The sequence below is a fragment of the Scyliorhinus canicula genome, chromosome 11 (assembly GCF_902713615.1).
Source record: "Scyliorhinus canicula chromosome 11, sScyCan1.1, whole genome shotgun sequence".
Classification (NCBI taxonomy): Eukaryota; Metazoa; Chordata; class Chondrichthyes; order Carcharhiniformes; family Scyliorhinidae; genus Scyliorhinus; species Scyliorhinus canicula.
The window spans coordinates 157,414,789-157,427,756 of record NC_052156.1 but is presented as its reverse complement, the minus strand read 5'-3'; the positions used below and the strand labels follow the sequence as shown (position 1 = coordinate 157,427,756).

The 12,968-nt window shown below is 49.6% G+C and overlaps 1 protein-coding gene across 5 annotated transcripts in view; it reads left to right on the top strand.

The window, feature by feature from the left end:
- Nucleotides 1-12,968, top strand: part of LOC119973545 (protein TASOR 2-like) — a 104,573-nt gene that overhangs the window by 23,027 nt on the left and 68,578 nt on the right. The window lies entirely within an intron of this gene.

The window sequence follows — 12,968 nt, the reverse complement described above, 5'->3', positions numbered from 1 at the left end:
CTTTGGGGCCAGCGAGCCAGGTGGACAGTGTTTTTTGCGCAAGGTTGATAGTTTTAATTAATTATTAATTTGTTCCTGCATTCTTACTATTGCTGCTAAGCTTTGTGCTGCATTGCAAACGCCTGTGCGCATACCTCAGCAAGGTGTGCCAGTTTGTAAGTAAATCATTGGCGTTTATGCCTGAAGACAATCTTGCGTACTGCTTTGTATCACAGATCCAATGGGATGTTTGTTTAGGGTGCTCCATTTTTGAGCGTGTAAAATGTTCAGTAACACAGCTTCTCCACTGAGAGATCCCAGGAAAGTGGCATTGGGAACTCTTAAGATTATTCCCGTAAATATTGCAAAGTGTAAATGTCCCATGCTATTGAAAATGCATGTCTGTACTTTTAGCTCCTCCTCGTCTCTCTCCTTTGGCCCTGTAGGGGGTGGGCAACTCACCCCTACCTTCGTTGGTAATGTTTGCTTTTTTCACTGGAAGCTCCTCCCTCTGAGATGAGCACGGAGCGACTTCCTTTGGGAAGGAGGATCCAAGGAAATTTAGCACATTACCCTAAATAATGTGCTGGGGACAGCACAATTAATCCCATTCAAAGTTTTTTTTTGATATACATTATGTTTATAAACTTAACACGCATACACATGGATCATAGGGCCTCATCGTTGCAGGAAGTGAGTACTGCATTTGCTGGCAATAAGCCAGCAGGCTTCCATTAGTTCCTTTAAAAACTGTTCAATAACGGAAGCATTAGGGGGAATTTTGGCTGAAGTTTCAGAGGAGTATAGGTTGGTTAATTTGGTACTACAGTGTTGTAGCATTATCTCTGACCCGCAAGTGAGATATGGGACAATCCTAGTAGTGCTGGTCAGATTTGTGGAATATTCTCGCCATGATTGGGCGCACCTTCAGAGATTGAGGGATCAGCTTCTGAATATTCCTTTACATACAAAGATACATATCTTTGATATGTATGTCCCTGTCAGGCAGGGAAGAGATGGTCGAGTGAGGGAACCATGGTTGACAAGAGAGGTTGAATGTCTTGTTAAGAGGAAGAAGGAGACTTATGTAAGGCTGAAGAAACAAGGTTCAGACAGGGCGCTGGAGGGATACAAGATAGCCAGGAGGGAACTGAAGAAAGAGGGATTAGGAGAGCTAAGAGAGGGCATGAAAAATCTTTGGCGAGTAGGATCAAGGAAAACTCCAAGGCCTTTTACACATATGTGAGAAATATGAGAATGACTAGAGCGAGGGTAGGTCCGATTAAGGACAGTAGCGGGAGATTGTGTATTGAGTCTGAAGAGATAGGAGAAGTCTTGAGCAAGTATTTTTCTTCAGTATTTACAAACGAGAGGGGCTATATTGTTGGAGAGGACAGCGTGAAGCAGACTGATAAGCTTGAGGAGATACTTGTCAGGAAGGAAGATGTGTTGCGCGTTTTGAAAAACTTGAGGATAGGCAAGACCCCCGGGCCTGACGGGATATATCCAAGGATTCTATGGGAAGCAAGAAATGAAATTGCAGAGCCGTTGGCAAAGATCTTTTCGTCCTCGCTGTCAACAGGGGTGGTACCAGAGGATTGGAGAGTGGCGAATGTCGTGCCCCTGTTCAAAAAAGGGAATAGGGATAACCCTGGGAATTACAGGCCAGTTAGTCTTACTTCGGTGGTAGGCAAAGTAATGGAAAGGGTACTGAGGGATAGGATTTCTGAGCATCTGGAAAGGCATTGTTTGATTAGGGATAGTCAGCACGGATTTGTGAGGGGTAGGTCTTGCCTTACAAGTCTTATTGACTTCTTTGAGGAGGTGACCAAGCATGTGGATGAAGGTAAAGCAGTGGATGTAGTGTACATGGATTTTAGTAAGGCATTTGATAAGGTTCCCCATGGTAGGCTTATGCAGAAAATAAGGAGGCATGGGATAGTGGGAAATTTGGGCAGTTGGATAACAAACTGGCTAACCGATAGAAGACAGAGAGTGGTGGTGGATGGCAAATATTCAGCCTGGAGCCCAGTTATCAGTGGCGTACCGCAGGGATCAGTTCTGGGTCCTCTGCTGTTTGTGATTTTCATTAACGACTTGGATGAGGGAGTTGAAGGGTGGGTCAGTAAATTTGCAGATGATACGAAGATTGGTGGAGTTGTGGATAGTGAGGAGGGCTGTTGTTGGCTTCAAAGAGACATAGATAGAATGCAGAGCTGGGCTGAAGTGGCAGATGGAGTTTAACCCTGACAAGTGTGAGGTTGTCCATTTTGGAAGGACAAATATGAATGCAGAATATAGGGTTAATGGTAGGGTTCTTGGCAATGTGGAGGAGCAGAGAGATCTTGGGGTCTATGTTCATAGATCTTTGAAAGTTGCCACTCAAGTGGATAGAGCTGTGAAGAAGGCCTATGGTGTGCTAGCGTTCATTAGCAGAGGGATTGAATTTAAGAGCCGTGAGGTGATGATGCAGCTGTACAAAACCTTGGTCAGGCCACATTTGGAGTACTGTGTGCAGTTCTGGTCACCTCATTTTAGGAAGGATGTGGAAGCTTTGGAAAAGGTGCAAAGGAGATTTACCAGGATGTTGCCTGGAATGGAGAGTAGGTCATACGAGGAAAGGTTGATGGTGCTGGGCCTTTTCTCATTAGAACGGAGAAGGATGAGGGGCGACTTGATAGAGGTTTATAAGATGATTAGGGGAATAGATAGAGTAGACAGTCAGAGACTTTTCCCCTGGGTGGAACACACCATTACAAGGGGACATAAATTTAAGATAAATGGTGGAAGATATAGAGGGGATGTCAGAGGTAGGTTCTTTACCCAGAGAGTAGTGGGGGCATGGAATGCACTGCCTGTGGAAGTAGTTGAGTCGGAAAAGTTAGGGACCTTCAAGCGGCTATTGGATAGGTACATGGATTAGGGTAGAATAATGGAGTGTAGGTTAACTTAAGGGCAGCACGGTAGCATTGTGGATAGCACAATTACTTCACAGCTCCAGGGTCCCAAGTTCGATTTCGACTTGGGTCGCTGTCTGTGTGGAGTCTGCACATCCTCCCCCGTGACTGCGTGGGTTTCCTCCGGGTACTCCGGTTTCCTCCCACAGTCCAAAGATGTGCAGGCTGGGTGGATTGGCCATGAAAAATTGTCCAAAATTCTATGATTAACCTAGGACAAAAGTTCAGCGCAACATCGTGGGCCAAAGGGCCTGTTCTGTGCTGTATTTCTCTATCTCTATCTCTATCTCATACACATGTTTGTGAATAGATCTCCATAAGGAGATTGATCAAAGCTACAGATGTGCAGAGTCGTTGAGAGCAAGAGTCAGCAAACGTGGGAGAATGGACAAGAAAAAATCAGCCATAGACAGAATGGTTGAAACTGGGGAGGCACAATACTTTATGGTGCCCTGGCCCGGGGGGGGGGGGGGGGGGGGGGGGGGCTGCCATTCTGTAGGGTGGTGACCCACTTTAGCTATCTGGGGGTGCAGTTGACACGCGGCCTTGGGGGGGGATGCTCCGTAGGTACATTATTACTAGCTCGGTGGCGTCATGTGAGAGTACCTTTAAGAAATGATGTTTAAGCAGTGTCCCTTTAAGAAATGAAGCAGCTCAAATTGCTGAATTGATGTCAGAGGGCGGGGGTAGCTGAGTTGAGCTCACTTCTGCTTTTAGTTTCAGTTTGAGAGAGCAGCTGAAAAGTGTTTGGCTGGTTTGCTGAAGAAGATGAGCATGGGTGTGTCTGTGTTTGCAGTGAGCTGGATCTGCTGTGATCTCTGTCAGGAAAGGCTATCTCTGGATCATTTGGGTGATTTAAACACAATAGTAATGTCTTTAACCTGATGTGTTTCTGTTTAAAGGTGTTAAGTCTTTTGGAGGTTTGAAGGAACATTTTGAGGGAGTATTTAGTTTTGAATTATTTTCGGGGTTATCTTTGCAGTAAGGAGTGGTAAGTGATCCAATGTTTATTTAAAAAGGTTAAGTTGAATTCATGGAATAAACATTGTTTTGTGTTTAAAAACCCACGTGTCCATAATTGTAATACCACAACTGGAGACCAAGCCGTGTGCTTGAAAAGCAACAATCCATTAAAGGGGGAGGTTGGTTGAATTGCATGATACATTTTGGGGTTCTGAAAACGCCGCTTCCATAATAGTGGGGAGGGTGAAGACAGACTTGGCAAGGTGGGATGATCTTCCTCTGTCGCTGGCAGGTCGGGGGCAGGCGATTTAAAATGAATGTGTTGCCGTGTTTTTTGTTTATATTTCAGTGCCTGCTCATCTGTTTATCAAAGGCGTTTTTCAAGGAGGTGGAGAAGTTGATTACCTCGTTTATTCGTGGGGGGGGGGGGGGGGGGGGGGGGTGCCGAAGGGAGGTGGCCAGGATCAGGAAGGTACTTCTGCAGGGAGGATGGCAGGCAAGGAGGTTGGCCCACCGAATGTATTGTATTATTACTGGGTGGTGAATGCTGTGGGGGGGGGGGGGGGGGGGGGGGGGGCGCGCGGTGGTGTGCGCATGCGCGGTGCGTGTGTGTGTCGGGGCGGGGACGAGACCTGGGATACCGGTGGTGGTTGCAAAGCCGACGATTTGGGCAGGGTCAAGAGAGATGCCGATTAGGGGGAACTGGAGGCTGGATTCTCCTCACCGCCGGGCCACATTTCTGCCCCGACCCGCCGGTGGGATTCTCCGTTATGCCGGCCGGTTATTGGGGTTTCCCATTGTGGGGCAGCCCCATGCCCTTGGGAAACCCCCGGGCTGCCGGAAAAACGGAGAACCCAGCCCTCGGAGAATCCTGCCCCACATGTTTGAGCCAGGGAAGTGGGATGGGAGGTTTCGGAGATGGCAGGAGAGGAGAGTTGGGGTATTAAAGGACCTGTTCCTGGGAGGTTGTTTTGCGAGGCTGGAGGGGAAGTATGGATGGGGCAGGGGGAAGTATTTAAATATCTGCAGCTCTGGGATTTTTGCCAAGAAGGAGATTCAGAGCTTCAGAGCCTCACATTGTTGGAGGAAGCATTGACGACTGGGGGATTGAAGAAAGGTGTGGTGTTGGCGATGGGGGAAGGACAAGGTATCCTTGGAGGGGATTAAAGCAAAGTGGGAGGGAAGTTGGGGAGGGTATGGAGGAAGGGCTGTGGTGTGAGATGCTCTGGAGGGTAAACGCTTCAATCATGGGCTGGTTTAGCTCACTGGGCTAAAACGCTGGCTTTTATAGCAGACCAAGCAGGCCAGCAGCGCGGGTTCAATTCCCGTACCAGCCTCCCCGGACAGGCGTCGGAATGTGGCGACTAGGGGCTTTTCACAGTAACTTCATTGAAGCCTACTCGTGACAATAAGTGATTTTCATTTCATTTTCATTTTTCATTTTCATTTCATATGCACGATGGGACTGATATAGTAGAAGGTGGTATACAGGGAGCACCTCACGAGGGCAAGGATTAGCCGACGGGGTGGAGGATGTATGTGAGCGCTGTGGGAGGAGCCCCGCAAATCATGCTCACATGTTTTGGTCCTGTCCCAAACTAGAGGGGTATTGGAGGCAAGTTTTTAAGATCGTCTCGGAGGTGGGGCATCTGTGTGTTCCGAACCAGGGCCCCGAGAAGCCAATTCTGGGGTGTCGGACCGGCGCGGGCTGCAGGCGGGTGCAGGGGCGGATGTTTTAACCTACATGTGTCGATATTGTAAGTGCAGTTGCACTACCTGACCACCAGGGGGAGTAGCTCTGGAAATGCCCGAGAATTGTACTGGGCTTCTCCCTTGGCTCTGCCCAGGACACCTCCCCCTGGAGCTGTTGTATAAAGATCAGTGCCACATGGTCAGCCGGCGAGTTCACCGAAAGTTCAATGGCTAACAGGCTGGCTCTGTTGTGAGCATATTAAAACCGCTATTCTAATCCTACAAGCACGTGTCCGTAGAATTGTTGGTTCCAACAATTTAATATACTCAGGAAACAGTCGAAGAAATCATGGAAGCAGCCCTCAAGCCCGGATGCCTAGAACTTGACCCACAGGATGCAGAGGCTAAGGAAATTTTTTCCCACTGGCTGAGATGTTTTAAAGCCGACCTGACAGAAGCCAGCACCGCCGGAACAACGAAGGAACAAAAACTCAGCCTACTGCACGCGAGGGTAAGCCACAGAATCTCCACACAGCTGAATCCGGCCGGTTCTTACACCGCAGCACTGGCAATATTGGACAAAATGTACGTTGGGCCCATTAACGAGGTTTATGCACGCCACGTGTTTACGACTCGCCGTCAGTGGCCTACAGAAACGCTAGCCGAGTTTGTAAGGGAATTGAACAATCTTTCCAATGACTGTAATTATCAAGCCGTTACCGCGGCTGAACATAGGGAGCTTGCTGTGCGGGACGTTTTCGTGGCGGGCCTTAGGTCTAACTATGTGCGCCAAAGACTGCTAGAATAGGGGGCCCAGGACTTAGACACTACTGTGGAGGCTGCTACCACTATGGAAGTTTCCTTCCGCAGCCTCACCTCGTTTCCCGCGGACCCCGTGACCTCATCGTAGACTCCCGACCAACAGTCCCCCCAAGCCTGTGCCGCATGCCCCCCCAGCTACCGCGCTGCCAAAGCCAGTTACTCTGCTGCCCCAGCCAGTTACTCTGCTGCCCCAGCCAGCTACTCGGCTGCTCCAGCCTGCCATTTCTGTGGCTAAAGCCAGCACCCACGGCAGCACTGCCTGGCCCGTAACTCGACCTGCAGCAGCTGCGGGCGAAAAGGACACTATGCCAGAGTGTGTCTGGCGAAGAAAGCCCCAGCCTCTAACCCTCCCACGTCTCAAAGCACTCGTTCCCTGAATTCACAGGCCTGCAGGCCCCGAAATGCTGCAGCCTGTATGCCGACTCCGCCCCCACCCGACATGTGCGACTCATGGGGGCGACCATCTTGGCAATCCTCCTCCATGCGGCCGGCCATGTGTGACTCATGGGGGCAGCCATCTTGGCAATCCTCCTCCATGCGGCCGGCCATGTACGACTCATGGGGGCGGCCATCTTGGGATCCATCCCCTTCAAACTCTGAAACTCACCTCGCCGATTACGAACTCAGAGGGCAGTCATCATGGGGCCACTCCAGCACAGCTGATTGAGCCGCCGACTACCCGCAACTCAGCGCAGTCACCCTGGATCAATCCCGCCCCAAGCACCTACAAAGTTCGATGGCGGAGGTCCAGATCAACGGGTACAGCACGCCATGCCTCTTTGAGTCCGGGAGCACCGAGAGCTTTATACATCCAGAGCTGGTAAGACGCTGTTCGCTTTCTATTTTTACGGTGAGCCAAACTATCGCCCTTGCTTCGGGCTCCCACTCAGTCCAAATCCAAGGACGCGCCGTTGCTACGCTCACAATTCGAGGCGCTAGTTATTCTAAATTTAAACTTTATGTCCTGCCCGACCTCTGCGCGCCACTCTTATTAGGCCTGGATTTCCAGTGCAACCTCAAGAGCCTCACCCTCAGCTTCGGCGGGCCCCTGCCCCCACTCACTATCTGCAGCCCAGCCACGCTGCGCATCTCCCCCCCTCCGCTCTTCGCCAATCTCACTCCATATTGCAAACCAGTAGCTACTCGCAGCAAGCGATACAGTCTGCAGGATAGGGTCTTTATCCGATCGGAGGTCCGAAGGCTGCTCAGTGAGGGGATCATAGAGGCCAGTAACAGTCCCTGGAGAGCTCAGGTGGTGGTCGTCAAGACCGGGGAAAAATTTTGCATGGTCGTCGACTATAGCCAGACCATAAATCGCTTTACGCTCCTAGACGCGTATCCCCTCCCCAGAATTGCAGACATGGTTAATCAGATCGCCCAATATCGGCTATTTTCCACGGTGGATCTGAAGTCTGCATACCACCAGCTCCCAATCCGCCCGGAGGACCGCCACTACACGGCATTCGAGGCCAATGGCCGCCTCTTCCATTTCCTCCGGGTCCCTTTCGGCGTCACTAACGGGTTTTCGGTGTTCCAACGAGCAATGGACCGAATGGTAGACTAGTACGGGCTGCGGGCCACGTTTCCGTATCTGGACAATGTTACCATCTGCGGCTATGACCAGCAGGACCACGACGCCAACCTCCACCGTTTTCTCCAAACGGCACAGAACTTAAATCTCACTTATAACAAGGAGAAATGCGTTTTCCGCACAAACAGACTGGCCATCCTCGGCTACGTTGTGGAGAACGGAGTCCTGGGCCCAGACCCGGACCGCATGCGCCCCGAGTTGAACTCCCCCTCCCTCATTGCCACAAGGCCCTCAAACGGTGCTTGGGGTTCTTCTCATACTACGCCCAGTGGGTCCCTCAATATGCGGACAAAGCCCGCCCACTCTTTAAGGCCACACGATTTCCCCTGTCAGCTGAGGCGCGCCAGGCCTTCAGCTGCATCAAGGAGTACATCGCCAAAGCGGCCATGCGGGCGGTGGATGAATCCACTCCCTTTCAGGTTGAGAGCGATGCCTCAGAGGTAGCTCTAGCAGCCACTTTAAATCAGGCAGGGAGGCCGTTGCATTTTTCTCCCGTACCCTATCCACTTAAGAACTCCGACACTCCTCAGTCGACAAGCCATCGTGGAGGCTGTTCGTCACTGGAGGCACTACCTCGCAGGTAGGAGGTTCACCCTCATCACCGACCAACGATCGGTTGCCTTTATGTTTGACAACTCGCAATTGGGCAAAATAAAAAATGATAAAATCCTTCGGTGGAGGATCGAACTCTCCACCTATAGTTACGATATTAAATATCGACCGTGGAAGCTCAACGAGCCCGCGGATGCCCTATCCCGTGGGACATGCGCCAGCACGCAGATCAGTCGTCTGAAAGCCATCCACGTTGACCTCTGCCATCCAGGGGTCACCCGGCTCACCCACTACATCAGAGCCCGAAACCTGCCTTTCTCCAACGAGGAGGTAAAAGCGGTCACCAGGGACTGCCCGATCTGTGCAGAGTGCAAACCGCACTTCTATAGACCAGACAGGGCCCACCTGGTCAAGGCTTCTAGGCCCTTTGACCGCCTTGCGATCGATTTCAAAGGGCCGCTCCCCTCCACTAACAAGAACATTTATTTCCTCAACATCATCGACGAGTTCTCCCGATTCCCTTTTGCCATTCCATGCCCTGATATGACCTCCCACACAGTCATTAGGGCCCTGCATAGTGTCTTCACCCTGTTCGGTTTCCCCAGCTACGTGCACAGCGACCGGGGTTCGTCCTTTATGAGCGACGAGCTGCATCAGTACCTGCTCGACAAGGGCATCGCCTCGAGCAGGACTACCAGCTACAACCCTGGGGGAACGGACAGGTGGAGAGGGAGAACGCGACGGCCTGGAAGACCGTCCTACTGACCCTCCGGTCTAGAAAACTCCAAGTCTCCCAATGGCAAGAAGTCCTCCCAGACGCGCTCCACGCAATCAGATCCCTCCTCTGTACAGCTACAAATCCCTCACGAGCGACTCTTCATTTTCTCTAGGGGCACTACCACGGGAGTCTCACTTCTGGCGTGGCTGAGGACACCAGGCCCGGTCCTCCTGAGGAAGCACGTCAGGGGGCACAAAACTGACCCCCTTGTTGAAAAGTTGCGCCTCCTCCATTCCAACCCCCAGTACGCATTTGTGGAGTTCCCGGACGGTCGCCAGGACACAGTATCCCTTCGGGACCTGGCACCCGCTTGATCCAGCCTCCCCCCTACCCCCACTGAGGAACCCCTTACCCCGTTCCCTATGCTGCCGCCCCCTCGATTCCGCAAGCTCACCCCACCGGTTCCACGCGCCAGAACCAGCCCGCCCCCAGCGCCCCCAGACTCCGGTCGAGCCAGAGGTGTATAAAGTTCGGACGAGACCCGCCCCGGAGTCTGCCATCGTACCCCAGCTCTCAACACCCACCCAGCCACCGCAAGAGGCTGCAACCCCGGTGCTCCACAGATCGAAAAGAACAATTCATCCACCGGACAGACTAACTCTGTGAGCCACCGCCCCCGATGGACTCGATTTTTTTCACAGGGGGTGAATGTGGTGAATGTGATTCACACCGGATTATAATCTGTATATACATGTGTCTATATTGTAAGTGCAGTTGCACTACCTGACCACCAGGGGCAGTAGCTCTGGGAATGCTCGAGAATTGTACTGGGCTTCTCCTTTGGCTCCGCCCAGGACACCTCCCCCTGGAGCTGCTGTATAAAGATCAGTGCCACATGGTCAGCCGGCCAGTTCACCGAAAGTTCAATGGCTAACAAGCTGGCTCTGTTGTGAGTATATTAAAACCGCTATTCTAATCCTACAGGCACGTGTCCGTAGAATTGTTGGTTCCAACAGTTTGAAATGATGACACGAGAGTACTTGGGTGAGATTAGATTGTTAATGAATACACGTTTTTTTTTCTTTTCTGGTGGAAAAGTTGTAACCAACACCCTCCAAGGATTCTATTGAAAGGAAACTAGGTATTTCAGTATTTTAATATTACCGAGTTTTAAACAGTGTGTTTACAGAAGTGTAAACTTGATGTGGTGTTACTTTTCATTGAGTTCAACAGGTTTGTTTCAAACACGAGCTTTCAGTGCTCCGAAAGCTCATGTACTCATTAACAATCTCATTAAACGTGTACTCATTAACAATCTAATCTCACCCAAGTACTCTCGTGTCATCATTTCAAACCAACTGTCCAGCTGCAGTAAGTGGCAGAACTGAAACTGAGCAACAATTCATTCAGAGTCCATAGAACATAGAACATAGAACGATACAGCGCAGTACAGGCCCTTCGGCCCTCGATGTTGCACCGACATGGAAAAAATCTAAAGGCCATCTAACCTACACTATGCCCTTATCATCCATATGCTTATCCAATAAATTTTTAAATGCCCTCAATGTTGGCGTGTTCACTACTGTTGCAGGTAGGGCATTCCACGGCCTCACCACTCTTTGCGTAAAAAACCCACCTCTGACCTCTGTCCTATATCTATTACCCCTCAATTTAAGGCTATGTCCCCTCGTGCTAGCCACCTCCATCCGCGGGAGAAGGCTCTCGCTGTCCACCCTATCTAACCCTCTGATCATTTTGTATGCCTCTATTAAGTCACCTCTTACCTTCTCTCTAACGAAAACAACCTCAAGTCCATCAGCCTTTCCTCATAAGATTTTCCCTCCATACCAGGCAACATCCTGGTAAATCTCCTCTGCACCCGTTCCAAAGCTTCCACGTCCTTCCTATAATGAGGCGACCAGAACTGTACGCAATACTCCAAATGCGGCCGTACTAGAGTTTTGTACAACTGCAACATGACCTCATGGCTCCGGAACTCAATCCCTCTACCAATAAAGGCCAACACACCATAGGCCTTCTTCACAACCCTATCAACCTGGGTGGCAACTTTCAGGGATCTATGTACATGGACACCGAGTCCAGCCGTGATTCAGATGAAAGGTACTGGATGTGAAACTAAACTGCCTCCCCAGTTTCTCTTTTTCGTTTAATTTTTTGTGCTCCGAAAGCTCGTGTTTGAAACAAACCTGTTGGACTTTAACCTGGTGTTGTAAGACTTCTGACTGTGCTCACCCCAGTCCAACGCCGGCATCTCCACATCATGACTTTTCATTGAGATTATTAACTGATGTTGTGGCAGCGCTTTGAAGAACAAGATAAATGGCTCCCCCGCTCCACCAATACTGTGTATTTGGCTATGATCCTTCCATAGATATCCGAGGTACACACTCCTCATTTGTTTTTTTTTACCTTTGATTGGTATGGAATTTTCTGTGATCTGAATAATGGGAATAGATATGATAAGTTTGGATATAATACGTTTGGCTGTTTCACTCCCTGATCCCTCAAGTGATAAATTTATGCAATAATTTGCTGGAAAACCTATTAATGAGCCTTGAAGAACTGACGCAAAGAAATACAGAGGGGCCTTGAGGTGCATGTCCAGAGATCCCTGAAGGCAGCAGAATAGATAGCTAAGGTGGTTAAGAAGGCATTTTGGATATTTGCCTTTTATTAGCTGAAGCGTAGTGTCATGTGAGAGTACCTTTAAGAAATGAGTGTTGATAAATGGGTGTGTATATAAGTATCTGTAGTGAGACTACCTTTAATAAATGGGTGTTTATCGCTGCAGTGATGTCAGAGAGTGGCTGGAGCTGGGCTGTCTGTCAGCTTTTTACTTTTATTTTAAGCTGTTTGCTGCAGGGTGTGTTTTAGTTTTGTTTTCAGTGTTGGAGCTGAAACCAGACAGAGCAGGTGTACTGTTGATCTCTCTGCCATGAAAAGACTATCTCTTGATCATTTGGTGAATTCAGAATTATAAATATTCTCAGTTGTGAATGTAAACCTAATGTGCTTCTGTTAAAAGGTGTTTCTTGGGTCTTCTGGATGTTGTTTGGCAAGTTATTAAGCATTACTTAGTGTTGTACTCTTTGGGGGTTGTATTTGAATTGATGGTTGCTAAGGTGTTCACTATATGTTTTAAAATGGATAACTTAGAGTTCATAGAATAAACATTGTTTTGCTTTAAAAAATACTTTTCCATTTCTGCTCTAGAGTGGGTCGTGTGCTCCCCATACCACAATCTATTAAAAGTTGTGGGTCAGGTGAACTCCATGATACACTTTGGGGTTCTCTAAACCCTGGCCCATAACAATAGAATATAAGAGCGTGGAGGTTATGGTGGATGAAACACTGGTTAGGCCACAGCTAGAGTACTGTGTGAAGTTCTGGTCACCACACTATAGGAAGGTCGTGATTGCACTAGAGAGGGTGCAGAGGAGGTTCACCAGGATGTTGCCTGGGCTGGAGCATTTCAGCTATGAAGAGAGATTGGATAGATTGGCGTTATCTCCTTGGAGCAGAGAAGGCTGAGGGGGAACCTGATTGAGGTGTACAAAATTATGAGGGGCAATTTATAGGGGAGACAGGAAGAAACTTTTCCCCTCAGTGGCGGGGTCAATAACCAGGGGGCATTAAGCTAAGGGGCAGGAGATTTAGAGGGGATTTAAGGAAA